At 52.8% G+C, this 20,595-nt stretch overlaps 1 long non-coding RNA gene across 1 annotated transcript in view; it reads left to right on the plus strand.

Annotated features, from left to right (window-relative positions):
- The window catches only part of LOC130544072 (uncharacterized), a 296,307-nt gene extending 276,989 nt beyond the window's left edge, over nucleotides 1–19,318 (plus strand). Inside the window, exon 12 of the long non-coding RNA XR_008960024.1 lies at nucleotides 19,060–19,318. This is a non-coding gene — a long non-coding RNA (uncharacterized LOC130544072). The remainder of the gene's footprint in view (nucleotides 1–19,059) is intronic.
- Nucleotides 19,319–20,595: the final 1,277 nt, after the last annotated feature.

Below are 20,595 nucleotides of genomic sequence, written 5' to 3' on the forward strand. Positions count from 1 at the left end.
AATCACAATCCCATGTAAAAATCTCCACCAACCAAAAATATTTTGTCACTCTGTATTTCCAAGTTGTGTTAAAAAGGATCCCCCTGTTGTGAAATGGAGTATTCTTTTCTCTTCTACATCTTTACTCTAGAGGTTGTGATTGCCTCTCCTGACCACCCGTGCTCTGGGGAGGGCTATCTGGGGGCACTGCTCTGGTCTTCACCAGGAGGCTTGTCTCAGGGTCTAAAGGAGCTGGTCTCGTAGGATCTGCTCCAGTGGGTCCACCCATGGCCCCAGACTCCCTACTGTCTCTGCACCCTCCCATTCCTCTCCCACATGGAGGAAATACCCGTGGATAGGGAAAACAGAAAGCCAAGAGAGCAAAGCCTCCAGAAATGCCCAACTACAAATGAGCTCATGCGTGTTCTTAAAAAACAAACAAGGCATTTGGGGTGAGCTGAGCTGTTTATCTCCGTATCTACAATGTGTTTGTTGATAGAGATCTTACTTGGAAACTTTCTTTCGCAAAGATTAGGACAAATTTTCCAGTTAATGATTACAGGTATTCGAAAACGGTCAGGGGATTTGGCCAGGAGACAAGGCAGGAAGGGTTTCCTCTTCATCTTTAGCCATAGTAATAACAGCAACCGCCGATTTCAGACAAGATCACATAGAATCGCTGATCTGAATTATCCAGCATAATGGTCCAACGTGCTAAATTAACTGTGACGTCTTCTAATTTTATTCAGGCATATAAAGAAAGTTTTTATGCCTAAGTGCATCCGATGGCACGTTTTCAACTAGCTTTAAGTAGGCTTTCAGCCTTGCTAAGAAAGGCAGTTGGGCACGTGCGTTCTGGAGCCAGGTGCGTGGGTTCAAGTCCTGCCACTGCCACCTCCTGCCAGAGTCTGCCTCAGGCAAGGTACTTACTCCCTCTGTGCCTCAGTTTGCTCCTCTGAACAACAGGCGTGATGATCATCGTACCCACAGAGTTGGAGCAGATGTTGTCGCACCTGTAGGGTTCGAATGAATGGCGTTTGGGGAGCTGATATGGCTCGTGCAAGGTTGCACAGCTGGGCTCAAGTGCGTCTCCCGACTTGGCTGTTCTGGCCAGTGCTGCCCATGGAGCCACGCCTCTCCTACCCGGACCTGGGCGGAGTTGTACAGGCCCTGCTCAGAAGGATGGTCCCAAACAACCCACGCACCCAGATATGAGTGGGGTTGACTGCCACGCTGGGCTGTGTTCGGGTGACCAGGTGGACTGACAGCCTGATGGCTGACCCAGTTGCTCAGCCTTTATGACAAATGTAGTAAGCAGATGTGTTTGAATTGGTGCAGCCCAAGACCTCATCTCAGGCAGAAACTGAGGGGCAGTTATTTTGTGAACAAAAGAGCTCTAGATGGAGTTCTGGGACTGAAGCCAGGGATTCTCCCCCTGGTTCCGGCATGAAGCTCGAGGGCCTTGGTCCAGACCATACAGCCTGACTGTGATGGGCCACGTTAACTGTAGGGCCCATTTCTCCCCAAGGCCCATGCTCCTAGCTGCTTCCCCATCCTGCCTTCCTCAACTAACTTCATTTAGCCTTGAAGGAAACCAATGGCTTGAGATACAAAGTCAAGATACTGTTTCATGAAAAGTGATTGTTAGATGCTGGTGATTAACATTGGCTCTGGGATGAACAATTCTACATGTTTGTGTCCTAACTTACCTCTGTCCACCAAGGATTAACTACTTAATTTACCAGGATTTAGTTACCACGTCCAGTCAGTCTCAGCTTAAAGCTTTGCTTATTTAATGGAGGGCGGATGTCCTAAACAACAATGGCTTCATAAGACTGTCAATTAGTCTTCTCATGATGCTTCTGTATTATTATGATGGCCCCTAATATGATCTAGTAGTTTTTGGTTATGTATCTTTTGCTTAATCTGTTCAGAGCCTCTTTCTGCAAAGGATCAGTGGACACTTGTTAAACGAAAAACCAGTAGGTAGACATCCCCAGTCCACAAAGGCACCATCAACATTAGATTGGTCCTTGACACTTGAGACTTTGAGATCCACCCAGAAATTATAAAATCCAATTATGAAATTGGTTTCGTTTCTTCACTTGGAACGGAAGCCAGGCTAGTTAGATCCATGAATCACCAGAACTGGCTCTCAAATATTTTGGCTATTCTAAAATTCAAACCAACTCCTTATGATAAAGATTTGCTATCCCTAATCGAAGATAGGGGCCACATACAAATATCTTTGAAATGACAACAAGCAGGCAGTCTTCAAAGACCCTTTCTAGAAGCATGTTGGGGCCTGACAGCACCATTAAAGCCAGTGGCTGGGATCCCTCTAAAGGGCCAATGCTTTAGCGGTAACAGTAGTATATTAAAAAACAAACATATATTGACTTATGTATTGGTCAGTCTTCACATCAACCTGGCCCATTGGTTGTCATCACTTCTACTCTACAGATGAGAAAACAGGTTGAAGGGATGCAGAAGTTCAAATTACTCAGATCACACAACCCGCAAGGGCTGGAGTCACACGGTCCACATCCAGGTGTCGGCCTCTGAAGTGGGGGCTGTGGTTCATCTGCACTCACACCCGCTGTCTTTTTTTTAAGATTGTATTTATTTATTTGACAGAGACAGACACAGCGAGAGAGGGAACACAAGCAGGGTGAGTGGGAAAGGGAGAAGCAGGCTTCCTGCGGACCAGGGAGCCGATGCAGGGCTCGATCCCAGGTCCCTGGGATCATGACCTGAGCTGAAGGCAGTCGCTTAACGACTGAGCCACCCAGGCGCCCCTCACACCTGCTGTCTTATCTGACTCCTGTTGTTATGGGTTCTCGACTCTGGCTGCGCACCAAATCTCTGTAGGAACCCTTGAGAAATGTAGGCGATGGAGTGCACCCAGGTCAATTCAGTCATGATACATGGGGCTAGGACACTCTCAGTAAATGTCGGAAGTTTCCCACGGGGTTTCTGACATGCTGCTGGGGTTGAAATCCCCGGGGGTGGATCATGAAGGGCCCTGTCAGCCATGAGTGTAAGGCTAATTTAGTCTATTTTGATATATACTCTGTTTTACAACTTTACTCCCAAGGAATTCCTTTGTCTTGCCCCCAGGCTGAAAGCAGTGGGGTACCACTCAGGGTAAAGGCAGGGTGGAGGACTGTGGGGCTGAGTGACATCTGACAATGTCTTCCCGGTCAACCTGAGAAACAGCATAAACAAACCATGAAATTTTGCTTCACCTCCGCCTGGGGGCTCTTGGGTGGCTGCCATGGAATTGTCAGCCTCTTAGAAAGTGTCTATCTGCTCTAGAAAGACCACAGGGACACCAAAGACACACACAGCCCCAGCCTGGAGCCATCTCACACCAGAGCCAGCAGCCCAGAACAGCCCTCCTAGCAGCCACCTGGTTGACCAGCAGTCCTCCCCCGGGGGGCCCTGGCTCCAACCTAAAGGTGGGGTGGGGTCCAGTTAGAGCCACGTTCCTGCAAGTTTCGCTGGGAGGTAACAATCAGCAGGCTGGGGGGGGGGGGCATCTGCATTTCCAAAGCAGAGGGTTCCTAGACTCTAGTCTTGTTAGTCTTCCCCTTGTTAATCAACAAACTTAATTAGCACTGAGGGGATGCTACCCACTGAAATTGCTGTCCCCACAGAAATTTACTTCCCATAGAGAAATGAGCCCTTTCTCTCCTTCTCCCAGGAGTTGCTTTCCCTAGAAGAGTACTTTTCACAGCAAGTCAAGGTGTTTGGGGATCTCTTGTAAAAAAAGGTTCTCTATAACTTCATTACTGGACTTTTGGGAAAGTAAAAACGCCACCAAAATATAAATCTGGTCACTAGATATTCAAAGTAATGAAATTAAAGAAGCCCTCAAGTATCATTTCTGTACTTCCCATGTTAACCTGTGACAGTCTAGACGTTAACACTCAGCTTATTTGATTGTAGTGAAACCAGAACTTCCACTGAATTTTGATAGCCTAATAAGTTTTATGCAACATGAATGTCAATACAGGGAAATACAAAGCATTGCAAAAAATGTTCATTCTCTGTAGTCACCTAATTCCATTTTTAAGATTTTATACCAAGGAAAGGTGACGTTGAAAGTTGAAAGTCACGCGTACAAAGATGCTCACTGCTAGATTACCTAACTGCCAAGACCTGGAAAATATCTAAATGCCCTAGAATAGGGTTTGGCGAACTTTTCCTTGAAAGACTGGATCATGAATATTTTGGATCTGTGAGCCACAAACATATGGTCACTGTCACCACTGCCAGCTCTGCCCTCGCAGTGCGCAAGCCGCCACAGGCGGTGTGTAAGCCGATGAACGTCCACTGTGCGCCAGTAAAACTTTGCTAACAGAATCAGGCAGCAGGTAGGATTTGGCCCCCAGGCCATAATTTGCTGATCACCTGTTCTATAATAAAGAGTGTGGTTATCATGCTCTGAAATAATAAAATAAGGTTATTTAGCAGCTAATTTAAGATCCTGTAGAAACCTGAAAAAAACCTAAATGATGGAATGTTGACGTAAAAAGCAGAAAAACGGACATACACTTGCGATCACAGAAAAGTGTGTGCAAAAAGGGACATGGCGTGCAGACAGCAGGGTTATGCGTGTGCTCCGAAAGTCGCTTATGCAGCAGACCTTTGCGGTGGGACTGCAGGCCGTAAACCAACCCCTGGGGAAGGTGATGGAAGGCTGTCAATGCGCCATCCCGTGGCAAGCTTGCTTCTGCGGACGCACAGCCATCGACTGCGCCCACAAGATGACATTCTTCATTCATACAGTTGTCTGTGAATTTATTGAAAAGTGTTTATGCACAAACGGTGGACACATGATGTGTGCCAGACACGGTGCTCAGTGGTGGAAGGACATTCGCAAAGGACACAGACGAGATTCTGGTTAGGTGGGACGAGGGCAGGTGGGATGTGCCCAGGCCGTCCTGGCCACAAGTCTGCTCTTCACCCTCAGGGAATGGGCAGCCCCTGTGAAACTGCTGGGATGGAGAACGCTGTCCTCACCTTGAGCCCGGGCAGCTGGGGGCTGTAGCCTTAGTGGGGAAGGTGATGGCAGGAGTCTACCTGTGCCCACCTGGGACAGGCCGGCCCTAAAATTAGGGAGAGGAAGAGCATAGCCACACCCACAAGGATGGACATGGCTTCCCTACAGCTGGTGGGACCCATGGTCCCAGCTGCCACCCAGCGCTCCCCACCTTCCACGGGCACCCTCGTCTTGTAGATGTGGGGACGAAGTGGGGTGGGCCTGTCTTACCCGTCGGTAAACACGCCGGGGTCTCGGAAAAGGTCCAGATTTACGTCTGAGCGTGCACGAGGAGCCGCGAGCATAGAACTCCAGATGTTCACGCTGCAGATGCTTCACGTACAATTTGGGAATTTGGGAACGCTCAAAATAGCATTTGCCCATAAAATTGCCTGAAATGCAGTCCAAATGTGTCCGTAAAAGGTAACCAAATAGCTATTTATTGTTACTAGTTCACGTTCTTGGGGCTTCCATGAGGGGCAGGACATTGATGTCGTCCGGTGCCGGACTTGTTTGGGGTGACCTCGGAGGCGCTTCCCTGATGCCCTGGGCTCTGGGTGGAGAATGAAGCCAGCAGTCGGCAAATTGTCTCAGTCAGCCTGGACATCCGAACGGGACACTCGGAGAAAGCCCCACCGGGCTGTTCTTAAAGCATTCTCCTCGCGGTAAATGCCTGAAAACCTTGGTGAGAGTCCAAGCCCATGCGTTCGTGAATATGCCAACAGACGAACAGAGGTGACAATGCAACATCCCTAGGCGGGGCTCCCGAGGGCGCCTGAGACAGGCCGTGGCTTTTATTCTGAGAGGTCTCTGCGTTAGCCGTGTGGGAGTGAGGGGTTCCACAGCCTTTAGTCCACTCACAGTGTTCTTGCGATCCTCCACCTCTCTCTGATTCCAGAACGTTCCTGTCACAGTCACCCCCACCCCTGGCTGGGGGCTGCCTGGGGAAACGTGACGTGGAATTCGGTCACCGCTTCTGAACAACACTTGGTTTAAACCACTGGGTTTGTTCAGATGGAAGGAGCCCCATACGCTTCACATAGTGGCTGTGTGGCCTTAAACCCCCGTGACCTTGGTGAGTCTTTGCTCCTTATCTCTCACTCCCAAAGTTCTGTGAAGCCCAAATTGGTCATGCCCACAGCCAGCTCATGGCCTCCCTGGTGTGTCCTCTACAGTCCCTGCCCCTTGTTTTCTCTGCAGAACTACCCCCTTGCTCACTCCCTCCCACACTGGTGGGCTGGCTCTCTGTTTCTCAGCAGGCACCATCTACCCCAGGGCCTTTGCTCTTGCTGTTCCCACCTAGAACCTGGATTCTTCTCTCACTTCTTGGAACTTTCATTGAAATGCCACATTTTCAGTAACACCAGTGCAAATGGCCCTATTAATAAGGGCAGTCCCTCTCTTGTCCTCGGGCTCCTCCATCATACCTGGCTTTTATTTTTGTGGTTTATGAAGTCACTCCTCTCCCAACAGAATACAAACCCTGCAAGAGCTGAGCATTTGCCTGTGTGCTCATTGCTGTGTCCCTGGCACAAGCTGAGTGCACGGCGTAGAGAGGTGCTCCAAGGGCCCGTGGGATCAGTGGACAGGCATCCTGACAAGCGTGCATGCAAGTCAGCTTTCCCCGAGCGCATGGAGGTCAGTGTGGTCTGCCACGATGGCCTTGTCCCCTTCCACACATGGAGCCATGAGCTCCCAGACACGCAGCCGTGAGATCCCACACACGCAGCCGTGAGCTTGCACACACGCGGCCGTGAACTCCCAGACATGTGGCCTCTCGCACACTGGTGGGAGGCAGGGGCCAGGAGGACGGGCTGAGGGAAGAAGAGGAGCTTGCGACCTGAGCTAGGTTCTCGTCGGCAGGGAGGATCGGCCCACTGGTGGCGGCTTAGGCGACCCAAGGGGGGTTCTGTAAGAACACTGTGGATTGGCTGGGCCAGGTCTCAGGGGGATGCAGGAATTCTCCGTCTCCCCCCAACCGCCCTTCTGCCTCTTCTCTCTCTGTCTTGTGTTTTCTTCGTTGATCACCCCCCTCCAGCCCATTCCCTCTGCTCCCAGGAATCCTTTTCACAAGACTGTGTACCCAGCAGCATAAAGCAACATGAGCCCTCTGGATCCCAGTTCCAGTTTCCGGGGAGGGGATACTGATTTCTGTTCGGCATGGTTTGAGACGGGGGCTCCCCGGGGCCTGTGGGCTGTGGTTGGCAGTGTCGGGGTCGGGCAGGTCGTGTACAATGGCTTCAGGGGCAGGAGTGGGCGCACTGGGGATGACGGAAGAAAGGAACACCACCGTGAACAGGAAGGCCATTATGGAGCCGTCCCTGCCGGAAGCTAAGGTGAATGCACTGTGTGGGTTCCTCGTTTCTTCCTCATCTGACTGCTCGTTCATCAGATGCTTATTGAGCTCCTGTTGCGTGCCAGGCGCTGTTCTAGGGCCTGGAGATACACTGTGGACAGAATCTGCACAAATCCTTACCTTCAGTAAACCCACAGCCCAGGAGAGGAAAGACTCCGTAAAGGAGGAAACAGATCCACTCATGAGTGCTGGTGAGAAGCTAGTGCTCTCGTGAGGATTCGGCCAGCTAAGGAGGCAGATGGTGATGGCACCATGATTTCCATGGGTGGGAGGGCCCCTCGGGGGCACTTGGGCAGGGACCTGGCTGGAAGGAACGGGCAGCCCTTGAAGCAGGTGGCAGGCAGGTATGTGTGCTGGAAGACAGGAGGGTCAGCGGACCAGGCAGCGGGGTGAAGGAGCACACGGTGGGCGGCGGTCCTTCAGGCCCTGCATGCAGTGTGGGGGTCTAGGCCTTTCTGCCGATGTTACCCACACTCTTTGTTTCTTCTCTGAGACATCCCCTGGGAGCGACGGGCTTCTCAGGGGTGCTGGGCTGAGAAAACAGGGTGTGCAGGATGGAGCCAGATTCCCCCGCAGGCGGCTTGCTGCTGATGGCACAGCGCGCCTCAGTTTCCCCATCTGCAGGGTGGCATCAGGAACTCATCCTTGCCTGTGAGTGTCCCCGGAGTGCAGCCTGGCCCCTCGCAGGGGCCTCCCTGCTGCTGTGCGCCGTGCCGGGGTCTCGGGCTGCTGGGTGCAGGCTGCCCATCCCTGTCCGTCTGGGAAGGCAAGCCGCCGCAGGGAACTATAAGGCCACAATTGTGCGCCTGTCGATGGCAGGGATCCCAGGGCTCGTTTGTCACAGGTCCACGGTGACAGTCCGGGCCCGGGGTCGGGGAGCCCCAGGGATGAAAAACGAGGGACGTTCCTGGCGGTGGCGTGTGTTTGATGGGGAGAGGGAGCTGGCTCTGGGGGTGACTTCCTGCGGCCACACGGGGGGACCAGCCTGGCTGCTCTTGGCCCTGCTGCCGTGTCCCAAGAAGGAGGAAGGGATCCTTGACAGGAAAACCTGACAGATTGGTCCCCACGGGACCATCCCGATAATCTGTTGGGGGGTCTCCAAACCCCAGAAAAGGCCACAGCCCTGGTGGAGGCCTCACCCCGTGGGCCCCAGGGGCCCTGTCAATCAGGGCTAAGGCAGGAGCAATGCAGACGGGTCAGGCCGCCCCTAAAGAAAGCCCCGCATTGTGTTTAAAGGGCAATCCCTGTGCATCTTGGGTTTCACGGGGAAGTCTGTGTGGCCACGCCGGCCCCTTCAACGTTTGTTGGGAGCTGGGTGAGACAGGCCTGAGGAACGGCCCTCTGGGGTGTAGGTAGCGCTCTGGTCGTGCTGGGGGGCCGGGAGGGGAAAGGGCACATTTTTATCCCATATTTGGTGATGCGGTGGGCTCCGAGTCCTCCTTGTTCTCCCATTTGTCAGGATCTTAATGAAAAATCCCAGAAGGATTCAGAAATTCCCTTTCCCAAGGACAGGAAATAAATGGGAAAGTTGGAGGAAATTAGGGAAAAACCCACTGCAGGGAGAGACAGTAGTCTTTGTTGTCTATGTGTGAGAGTGTGTGTGGGGGTGGGGGTGTGAGAGTGTGGGGGCGGGTAGGGCTGTATAGTGTGAGAGTGTGTGTGAGTGTGTGGGGTGGTGTAATGTGGGTGTGTGAGCATGAATGTGTGTGAGTGTGTGCAAGTGCGTGGGTGTGTCATGCACTGTGTGAGAATATCACCGCTTGAACGTGAGCGCGCGTGTGAATGTGAGCGCATTAGAGAAAGGACGGAGCCCGTGTCCTCAGGAAGGGCCTCTGGCGCTCAGCCCCCCACTTTGAGGAGGCTCATGGGTGTGAGGCGCTGGGAGCCCCTCAAGACAAGGGCTCACTCTCTGGAGTTCTCAGCTTCGAGTCAACAGCGTCTCTCTCTCGTCGGCCGTTGGGAGGCGAGAGGAAGCCGACCGATCCAGGCAAGTGTAAGTGCTGGTCGAACAGTCAGGACACAGGGAATAAAGAGATGGCGCCGCACCGTAAATACGGTGATTTATGTCTTCCATACGCCGCGCGTGTCTGGGGAGGAGGAGGACGAGGAGGAGGAAGAGACAGGCTAAAGACAGAGGGGAAGCGTCTGGCCTCCCAGTGAACTGGCTTCGCCGACCTTCAGAGCTGCTTGGAACCCACAACGAGTCTGTCTGTGCAGGAGGGGCGGGTGTGGACCCGAACCTGGCCGCTCGTTAGCGCTCGGGAAACGCCGTGCACGATGGCCACTGGGAACTGGAAGACGTCTCGGAGCCTGATGCTCTCAGCAAAGCCGTGCCTCCCACGCTCTCCCCTGTTCAGACGAACCGTTTGTCACCATAAAGCGGTTCCACTAGGTGGCCAGCTCTGCATCCCCGACACCTGTCCTGGGGGACAGGATGTAACCACCCTGAGCCAGCCACCTTCACGGGCCAGCTGACCTCACACAGGTCCTGTCGCATCCCCGAACGTCAGGCTCCTGAGCTGGAAGTGGGGATTCACTTAGTCTGTCATCCCGCTCATGCCGCCTGGGCCTGCTCTGTGCTCCACGCTGGGCGGAGCGCCGTGGCTGCGTCCGCGAGCACAGGCAGAGCCCAGCCTCTCGCGCTGCAGTCATGGAGGCAGAGCGAACCCCGGGTGCGGAAGGGCTGGCGGGTGCACGGCCCGCCTCCCAGGGCACCGCTGAGCTTCCCTGGTGTCGCCAGGCAGGTGGAACGTGTGTGCAGAGTGACTCCTCCTCTGCGTTCACAGTTGCAGCTTTGCCTGCGGTCACTCGGCGTCTGTCCGGGATTCTGTCGTACGCTGGCAGCACCTCCTTCTCTTTACCTGGCTGCATACTACCCCGTGTATGGACGTGCTGCCGTTTCTGTCCCTGCGCTCCTGATGCTGGACGTTGGGCTGTTTCAATCCTTGTTACCGTGAACAACGCTGTAACGAAGTTCTCATCTTTGTGCAGAAGCTTGATTAGATCCATCAGGTAAATCGCTAGAAGTAGAAATTATTGGCAAAGTGTGTTTAAGTGTTTGATAAATACTGTCTAGATGCTTTTGAAAAGAGCTGGCCAGATTTACACAGCCTGGTGTGGCCGTTCCGCTTGGCCCGTCACGTCGGCACCACGACCCTCCTCCCCGTGCCTACCTCTGCCCTGGCATCTGTCCCCAAGGACCCGCACGGACGCACGCAAACAACACGTGAGGGCTGGCAGCTGGTCGAGCAGCTCCCACAGCCAAACGGGTTCACACCCCAAGCATGTCCACACCTCTCCTTTGATAACCACAGACCCAGGGCCCAGGGAGGGCAAGTGACACTCCAGGCCACCCTCTTAGGGGTGACAGAAGCCAGGCCCCACCCAAGCGTCCCTTAACCTCGGGACACCAGCTCACCTTGAACGTCCCTGCCCTCGGCTGAAAGCAGGGCAAAAGCAGACACATGTGGCCTGTGATACCTTTTCTCCACATTTTCTCAGAGTTCCCTGAAACGAGACAAGGGGCATCATGTCCTAGTCTGCAGGCAGCCTGGGGAGTGTCCCTGTGGCACCATTCCTGTCTCAACAGCAGGAAGGGCAATGGGCCAGGGAAGGGGATCCAGTCACCAGACAGTGGGCTCTGGAGTTGTGGTCCCCCACTGTGCCCCTGCCTGCAGGCAGCACAGAGCCCCAGCCGGGGCAGAACAGAGGCAGGGTAAGGGGAGGAGAAAGGGAGGCCATGGGCTCTGGTTCTTTCCCTCCTGCACTTCTGGGGTCTTCAACAGCAGAAAAGAATGTGCCCTTGTCAGCATAAACCGAGAAGGTCGGAAGTCTGCGGAGACACAGCACAGACCGAAAGGCCCACTTGCTAGATGCTGTGGGGTCTGTGCAAGCTGACCTTTGGGGCTTTCCGGCTGCCCAGCCGGGACCACCGACCGGTGTCCGTGGTCAGAGGGGTGGTCTCAGGCTCCAGAACACTGCGCCAGGCTTTGCTCAATGCAGACTTGGGGGGGGGGGCTTTCCTGGTAAGGCCTGGGGCCCAGCCTGGGGGTGAGGGGACCCTGGTCCCTCGCTGAGTGGAGGGGGATGTGGACACGGAACGGAGGTCGGGTCCCCACCACACATGTCTCTGTGTCCTCCCTGAGGGCAGAGGCCAGAGCTCATCTTTTATTCATCTGGCCCCGTCTCAGCCCCAACTCGTGGGGTTCCTGCTCATTGATGTCTGCTGAGTGAGTGGAGGGAGGGAGGGAGGGAGGGAGGACAGAGCTGCACCGTGGCTTTCCTCCTCCCTGGGGGCCTGACGCTGCTCCAGGGCAGCGTGGGGATACTTTAGATGGCCGGGAGTGTGAACCAGGGGGACATCCCGGCACAGGGTCAGGGGGGTTAGACGCAGAAGCTTGGCTAAAAACCGTATTTCGTGTCATTCAACGGAGTTGTTACTTGAACAGGAATTAAGTTGTAACGTCGGCACATAAACCCCCGATTAAGAACAGTAGAGAAAAAAATAAACCTCGAAACCACAATGACATCATCCCCAGGTGATGCCGCTCCACACTGGGGTGGCCATTAAGTGGCCTGCGTGGAGGGGTCCGGTCACACGACGCAGCCGCGAGCGGGCCTCCTGCGGCCTTCTCTGGTGCACGATGCTCTCTCTGGTGGGTGCCCGGGGGCTGGGCTCTGAGCTCATTCTGTAAGGTCCGCTGAGTGACACAGCGGCCAAGATGGCCCTCACTTTCCCAAATCATTCTTTTTCCCTGTCTCTCTCTGTCTCTGTTTTCTCTCTTTCCTGTTGAACACCTAGAAGGTCCAGGCGTGTGCACGACGTGCATAAAATAATGTCATGTTTGGAAAATTACCCCTGCTGTCAGTGGAAAGCCACTTCTCAGCTCTCCCAGATGTGGCCACCGTGAAACGCGGGGCTGGGGTGGGCACATCAGCTTGTATTTTAAGAGGATCCAAAGTAGGAAATGGTTGGTAAAATCTCTCATTTTTGGAAATTTTGGCTCAAATTAGAAATGGAAATAAAACCCAACAAGTGCATGTGGCAGAAGCTGATGGGAGGGTTCCAGAGTGTGACTTCTGGGGGATTAGCTCTCCCTGGGGAGGGTTTCAGTAGAAGTTCGTCCTTCCAGGGACGGGCTGTGGCTCCCCCCAGAGCTGGGCCCAGAACTGGCCTCTTCCTGCTCCATCTGCCACCTTCCCCTTTGACACGAGGGGCAGAGGGCATCGGCCGCCAAGTCTCCAGGTGCAATGCATGGCCTTGGCCATTAGCAGTGGGGAGCAAGAAGCCATGGGAGCTGGGGGGCAGGTGGTCCATGAACGGTGCTGTGGGGCGTAGTCCTCTTTCAGCCGGCCAGAGGGGAATCACCCTGGTTTGGGACTTGAACGGTCCCAGTGTGAGCACGTGGCTCCTCTTGCATTTGCTGTGTCCTTATGTCCGATAATGGTGTCCTCTGAAAGCAGGGACATCCCTTCTAGCCAGAAGAGAAACAAAAACAACAGTGCCTCAGCTGAGCAGGGCCTCCACCCCGCCTGCACTGGTGCAACCCTTTGTCTGAGCAACCAGTTTAGGGCTCTAAATCCCAGTGCCCAAGGACTGGCACGTTCTTGGCTGCACATCGTACTAACCCCAATCTGGGAAGACCCCACAATGCACAGCACTGTGGAACAGATAAACACAGTATGGGTGCAGAACGGAGCCTAAAACAGCAACGAGAATGAGCGATCCACAACCAAATAGAGTAGTGAGCAAAATCAGCCAGACACGAGGAGTCCAGGCCATCGAGTTCACGGGTGAAGAGTCCAGAAGCAGGCAAACCCAGCCCAGCTGAGGCCTTCTCTCGTCCAGGCACCGGGGTACAGGCAGGGGCAAAACCCAACAGATGCGTGCCCCAGGCGAGCTCGGGTGCTGGGGGGAGGTCAGACAATACAGAAAGTAGAGTGTGGACACACAGGGAGAAAAACAGAACGGGGTGGGCATGGGGAGTGCGGGGGTGCTCTGTGCATTGTGGATAGGTCACCAAGAGGAGGGTGTTCAAGACTTTGCCAGGGGGTCACGATGTCCCTTCATCTTCTGCAGACCAGGGCTCAGCAGCCACCTCCCCAGGAGCCTCTGCAGCCAGGGGACCCCACCTCTGCAGCTGGAGGAACTTACCACCTCTGCAGCCAGGGGACCCCACCTCTGCAGCTGGAGGAACTTACCACCTCTGCAGCCAGGGGACCCCACCTCTGCAGCTGGAGGAACTTACCACCTCTGCAGCCAGGGGACCCCACCTCTGCTTTGCATGTGCTTTCTCCCCTGTTTTGAAAACTGTTTTTATCTTGTCATCAAAGAGACACAATTGGCACTTCTGTGTCAACGCAGATACAAGCCCTACCCTTAGATCCCAGTTCAACGTTGGAGTCACATACTAGGCTAAATGTTAAAAAGCAGAGTGTGTCTGGCCTGATAGCTGGCCCCACCTGCAATGGAAAAGCCATAACTAAGCACCGAGAGGCGATTACATCCGTACCATCCACGGGCACGGCGAGGTGAGAGCAAGGGGAGGTGCACACAGCGCAGCAGCCGCAGGGCCGGGCTTGACCCGAAGGTGTGGCCCCTGCTGCAGACAGTGCCCTCGCCAGGCACCATGGACATCCACGCCCAGGGCAGACCACCGTGCCACTCCCCCAAGACTCCCCAGTTCTCGGGGAACGCCCGCACCCACTTTCGTCTGCTTGTCTGAGAACCACCACTCATGGGGGAAGCTGCATCTTCTGATTTTCGGTTTTCTCTCTCGTGTTTTTGTCCTGTTATCCAAGGGTGGCAAGTCTCCCTAGGACGCTCTGCAGGATGAGTTTTGAAAATGGCTCCAGTCAGGGCACAAAGAGCAGTAGTATCAGTAGTACTGATACCAAATGGCTACCTGGGGATCAGAGAATTTTTGTCCTCATTTCATGGAGGGAGAGTGATGACTGCAGAGCCAGGAAGCTGATGCTTCTCCTGCGTGGCGGCTCCCATCTCCTACTGGTTGAGCGGTCTTCCTGACTGTGCCATAACTACCTTGCGTGCGTGTGACACCTGTGGTTACGATTTTGTTTTAAGATTCTATTTATTAATTTGAGAGAGAGAGAGGGAGAGAACACAAGCTGAGGGAGGCGCAGAGAGAGAGGGAGGGGCAAACTCCCCGCTGAGCAGGAAGCTCCGTGCAGGACTCGATCCCAGGACCCTGAGATCAGGACCTGAGCTGAAGGCAGACGCTTAAGGGACTGAGCCACCCAGGAGCCCCTTGTGGTTACAATTTTGATTGATGTTTTTTCTTGAATCAACTTTGATCTGACACTTTCCTTTTTATCTTTTAACTCAACTTACCCCAGACAATACAATGATTCCTGTCGGTTATGTAAATTTTTTTATTAAAACACATTATTGCAAGTGTAGACCAATTAGCATGTTCCATATGTGTCATCTGCACACAGAGGGAAGCGCTTCAAGTGAGGCACACGCCATCTGGGAGCTGTCTCCCTGCACGGACACTGTGGAGGATGACTCTTGGGCCTTGAGGCACAGTGATCCCATCCCATCTCCTCCAGGGAATATCCCTGGCTGTATTGTCCCACTTTTATTTGGAATATGCATTGCCTGAAGTGTGTTGGACATGATTTTGTCAACATACAACACACACGCGGAAAGGAACACAGGCCGCCCCTGCCCCCACGTGTGTCTGTGTGAGTTCCGCAAGGACAGGGGTCTGTTTTGCTCACTGCTGTCTCCTCAGCACCTACAACAGCGCTGGGCACATAGTAGGTCCTTAGTAAATAATATTGAAGACGTGTACTGATGGGTAGAAGGAGGAGATTGGGTTTCTTCCTCTGGCTTTGCTCTTTTCCATCTTCAAGACACGATGGGGCTAATGTGATCCTTTAATATGCAACGTGATTTTTGTCACTTGGCTCCTAAGACCGTCTTGGTGACCCTCCCCGGTTTGCCTTAGGCTGTAGAGTCGTGCCCCTGACCCAGTTCCAATGTAGAAGTCCTGACCCCCCCCCCAGTGTGATGGTGTTTGAAGAGAGGCCCTTGGGAGGTAATTGGATGGGGTCATGAGGGTGGGGCCTCTTGATAGGACCATGCCCCTATAAGAGGAGGAAGAGAGACCAAGTGAGGATGTGGGGGAGAAGGCAGCTGTCTGCAAACCAGGAAGAGGGACCTCACCAGGAACCCAGCTGGCTGGGACCTTGATCTTGTACTTCAGCCACCAGAACTGTAAGAAATACGAGTGTGTTTAAGCCGGACCATTCTGCATGTTCTTTGATACGCACAGTTCTCTCCCTCCAGCTTTTGCCCACGCTGTTCCCTCTGCCTGGAACGCTCTCCCTCCACTGTCATCTCAACACCTCCATAATGGCTCCATGTCCCTCTCACCTCCAAGAGATGCCTTTGTGAACCACCATCTCCTCCCACCACCCTTTCCCTGTGCCCCAAAGTACGTGTGATTGATTGCCCCGTTGTGTCAGCCGGGACAGGCGAGTGACAAATTAACCCTGAAACCTCCGTGACTTCACACAATCCAGGTCTATTTCTCACTTGGGTTACATGTTCAAAGAAGTTCAGTGAGGTCTCCTTTCCCCATCATCAGTTAGGGACCCAGGCTGATGGAGGCTTCCCTTCTGGACACAAGGAAGGGTAGAAAGTGTCAAGAGCTCACTCCTGCCCTTGACTGCCCGTGCCACATGTCATTGTCCACAGTCCATTGGCCAGACTAATCACTGGCCCCCAACCTAACTGGGAGGGAGGTGGGAAAACGTATGAATCCCTCATGTGTGCTCAGAAAAAGGAAAATAAAACAGAATAGTCTCTGCCATACCTCATCACAGGACATGTGACATGACTTGTAATTGCCTGTTTAGTGTGTGCTCATTCCCCTCCCCAACTGAAATGCCTCTGTTCCCCAGATTCACGTTTTTCCCCCAATTTTACCCGTGGCATCTAGCATAGTGCCTTCCTGAGGGGCTGTGAGGATTTGAGAAGAATCCCCATGGCCCGCCCAGCCTCGTGCTCTGAGCAGGTGTCCTGTATTCCCAGGTGCAGCCCCAGTTTCTCCGATGCCCTACAGTTGAGTGCTGACCACAGTGAGCCTTATTCATCCGTCTCCTCTCGCTGCTTTCTGGCCATTAGAAGATGCTGAGCACCTATGGAAAATCCTCAGTGCTCTCCATCTGTCTTGTCTGTTTTCCATTGTGTTTGTGCTGGCTTTTTTTTTTTTTTTTTTGGTCCAATAAACAAGGAAAAAGCAATGAAGTAAACAGTGTGAGGTTTAAAGGGTTTTCAACAAATGAACAATACCCAACTGTTCTGTTTGGGAATGTGAATCTGTAGTTTACACGGATAGCTGACTACGCATTTGGATGACATTTGGATGACAGCCAGTTTTCCAGGGTGAATAAGCACCTCGAAAGGTACAAATATTTTTCACACTCTGTCAGTGAATTGGAGGCTCAAATATTTAAAAATAAATACATAGAAAGGGAAGAAAGAAAGAAAATAGAAGGCAAGGCGACCCTGCTGACCTTCATTTCCAGATGAGCTAAAAACAAGTTTTTATAGTTCTCTTTACTGCTTCCAAAGAACGAAACCTTTTATTTTAACTCCTCTGTGCTGCTACTCCCAGAATGAGCTTCTCTAAAATGTCTCTCTTGAGGTTAGATGAGGGACTTCACTCTTTAGGGCTCAGCTTCCTTATCTGTAAAATGGAGGTAATTATATTTCCTCATTCAGGGGCAATTATGAGAAACAAACAGGTTAATATGTGCGAAGGGCTTAGGCTAGGGGCTGGCACCTGTGGTTCCATCTAAGTGTTCATTGTCACTACCATCACCACCATCATTCTCATCCTCATCATCACTGTCATCATCATGATCACCATCATCACCACCATCATCACCACCATCATCATCACCATCACCATCACCATCATCACCATCACCACCATCATCACCATCATCATCATGATCGTGATCACCATGAAGGGTATTATCATCATCACCATCACCATCACCATCATCATCACCATCACCATCACCATCACCATCACCATCACCATCACCATCATCATCATGATCGTGATCACCATGAAGGGTATTATCATCATCACCATCACCATCATCATCACCATCACCATCACCATCATCATCATCATCACCACCACCATCACCATCACCATCATCATCATCACCATCATCATCATCACCACCATCACCACCATCACCATCATCACCATCACCATCATCACCATCACCACCATCACCACCATCACCACCATCACCACCATCACCATCATCACCATCACCATCATCACTACCATCACCACCATCACCATCATCACCATCACCATCATCACCATCATCACCATCATCACCATCACCACCATCAGCACCATCACCATCACCATCATCGTCATCATCACCATCACCATCATCATCGTCACCATCCTCGTCACCATCATCATCACCACTATCACCATCATCACCATTATCATCATCACCATCATCACCATCACCATCATCACCATCACCATCAGCAGCAGCAGCATCACCATCAATAGGTACCATCTTCATCTGATGGAGACAATGAAAGGAGGTATCAGGGAGCCACCCTCTGGTTGGTGTTAGATAGTAGCCATTCAGTGGGAGGTAAGCTTGACTGCTGAGCATAGACCTAACATTTCAGTATATTGCTGTGTACCTGGCTTTCACCCCAGTGAGGCACAGGCATGGGAGTCCACACACCCCATACACTCATGTACTTTATTTCTTTCTGAAAATCCCCTACACTGATTCTATTCTGCTGTAGGGATCATGACATAAATGTGGTGCTTAGCTGGACAGTTATTCAGAATTCAAGCAGAAGCAGAATTGATCCCCCATTCCCAGGGCTGCCGAGCAAACCCCAGAATGTCAACAGTGGTCACCCCTGGGAACGGCATTACAAATAAGGTACCCCCATGTCCTTATTGCCTCAATCAGCCTTGGTTTATGCCTGGCATCTCCCGGAGTCATTATTCACAGTGCCCCCTTTCATTGCAAACATGGCCAATTTAATAAATTATATGAGCATTATAATTTTGAACGATTTGTATGTTCTCTTGCTCATGTTTATTTTCTAAGTTTCAACAGAAAACTTTTGTAATAGAGTAAAACAACACAGGTGACAGAGCATCAGCCCAGGTACTACCTTCCCCAAGGAAAGTTCCCTGGTCCCCAACATGGATCACTCAAGGCAGGAGGCTTGAGTCCCCAGCTTTTTTCCTTGCCTGATACACGGCGGGCACACATTAAATACAGGCCACCCAACAGAATGTCGGAATGGCTGTTCTACTAGCAGCGGTGCGAAATTAAAGCAGTCCTAATGTGGACATAACACACAGCCTTCTCCCAGGATGCTGCCCCATTTGCCGGGAGGTGTGGGGCAAGGCTTGCTCATGCCACCCAGGATTTTTGGTGTGCTCTGTCTGCTTGGTGCTTCCACCAGTGAAAGCTCTCCGTGTGGGAGCAGAAAGAAATGAGCCCAGGAGCCACGCCCAGCTACGTCTGCACCTTTATACGCGGTAGGGTTTTAATAAACTCCTGCCTGCTGTTATAGGGATTTTTTTCCCCGTGACTTTGAGCTACCTTACGACCATAAAGTGCTCTCTTTTGACAGGTTGGCCGGTGGCAAGATTGGCTTTATTTCCATTCTCCTACCGACAGTGACAGCACAGCCGAGTGCCACCTCTGGGGGCCAGGGGAGCCCTGCGATCGGATGGGACACGGCTTCACGCTGCGGCAGTGACCCTTTGGAAGAGGAAGCAACCGGACATTTCCTCAGCACATTGTCTTTCTGCAAAATTACAAGTAAGGAATATTTGTCCTGGATTGATTTTCCTTCCTTGCATGCCAGCAAAAACTTGCTAAATTTAAGAGAAATGGAGAAAAAGCCTGCATTATTACATTTTAATGGGCAATCGTGTTCAAACAAACCAAAGTGCCTGATGACTTCCCCAGTCCCACATCTGCCCAGGGGCCATAACCACCCACACACCTGGAGGCCTGAGGCGTTCTGGGCGGCAGATTCTAGACAAGTCGTCTCTCACGCAGTGGTTTTCTACCTGGCTGCACCTGGTTCGACTTCCACACTTGCCGCTGCGTCTCCAGGGACTGCTCCTTCCATGGCGTCCCTCGCGTTTGGCTTCTCGTGACTTTCCGGGGCACCTCCCCCGACCACCCCCCACAGCGCTCCGTTTCTTCCCATGCCTGCGGCGACCTTTAATGGTGTCTCCTGCTGGTTGACGTGTTGATTTGCTGGTTCTCTCTTCTCCTCTTACAAGGAGAACTCCAAGACGCATAGTATTTATCCCTGTAGCCTCGTTTCTGAATGAATGAATGAATGAATGAATGAATGAATGAATGAATGACAGATTACAGCTTGAAATGCCCTGTTCTTAAAGGCGCAGTGCTCGTGGCGTTGCAGAGCCAGGCTGGGTGGTCTCTGAGTTGCCTTCCAGCTTGTGATTCCAACACCATCCAAGTCTGAGTCTCACTTAAAGCCACCTTTTCTCTCCCCAGCAGAATGCACACCGGCTCAAATCCAGTCCCCCAGAAAACATCCCCAGGGCTCCCCACACCCTCCCCTGTCACACCCTCAGTGCACAAACACGCGGTACACCCCGGCTGAACGCTAGCACAGCGCTTGGACAGGGATCCCGTGGACCGGGCATCTCAGGGGGCAGGCTGCCCCGGGAGCACGGTGCAGACACAAGGGGCAGGGGGTACACGGACTCTGTGGGCTAGGGATCTTCCCTCCCGTCACCTGGTCTCCTGCTCGAGACTGAGTTGGGGGTCTTCCAGCTGGAGCCGCACATCACCACCATTGCTGAATGTGGAAGAGGGCGTCCTGAATGATCCACGGCTCCATCCAGCACAGGGGCAAGGGACACCGCTGGGTCACAGCTGCCTTCCTGGGGACACCGGAGAGCAGGTGGAAAGTAGGTGTTCAGGAGGGGAGGGCCCACCTGGAAGCGAGGGAGGAAGCATCGTATCGTGTATTTCTTCTTGTACTCGTGGGCTGTTTAGCAAGGGCGCGGACAGGGAGCGTCTGTGTAGAGACAGGGGTGCTCTGAATCGCTGCCTGATACCCTGCTAGAGAGACCCGGCTTCTGACACTCCGACCCGCTACATCACACACGCTCACACACCCACA

Source organism: Ursus arctos, unplaced genomic scaffold (genome assembly GCF_023065955.2).
Source record: "Ursus arctos isolate Adak ecotype North America unplaced genomic scaffold, UrsArc2.0 scaffold_19, whole genome shotgun sequence".
NCBI classification, from domain to species: Eukaryota; Metazoa; Chordata; class Mammalia; order Carnivora; family Ursidae; genus Ursus; species Ursus arctos.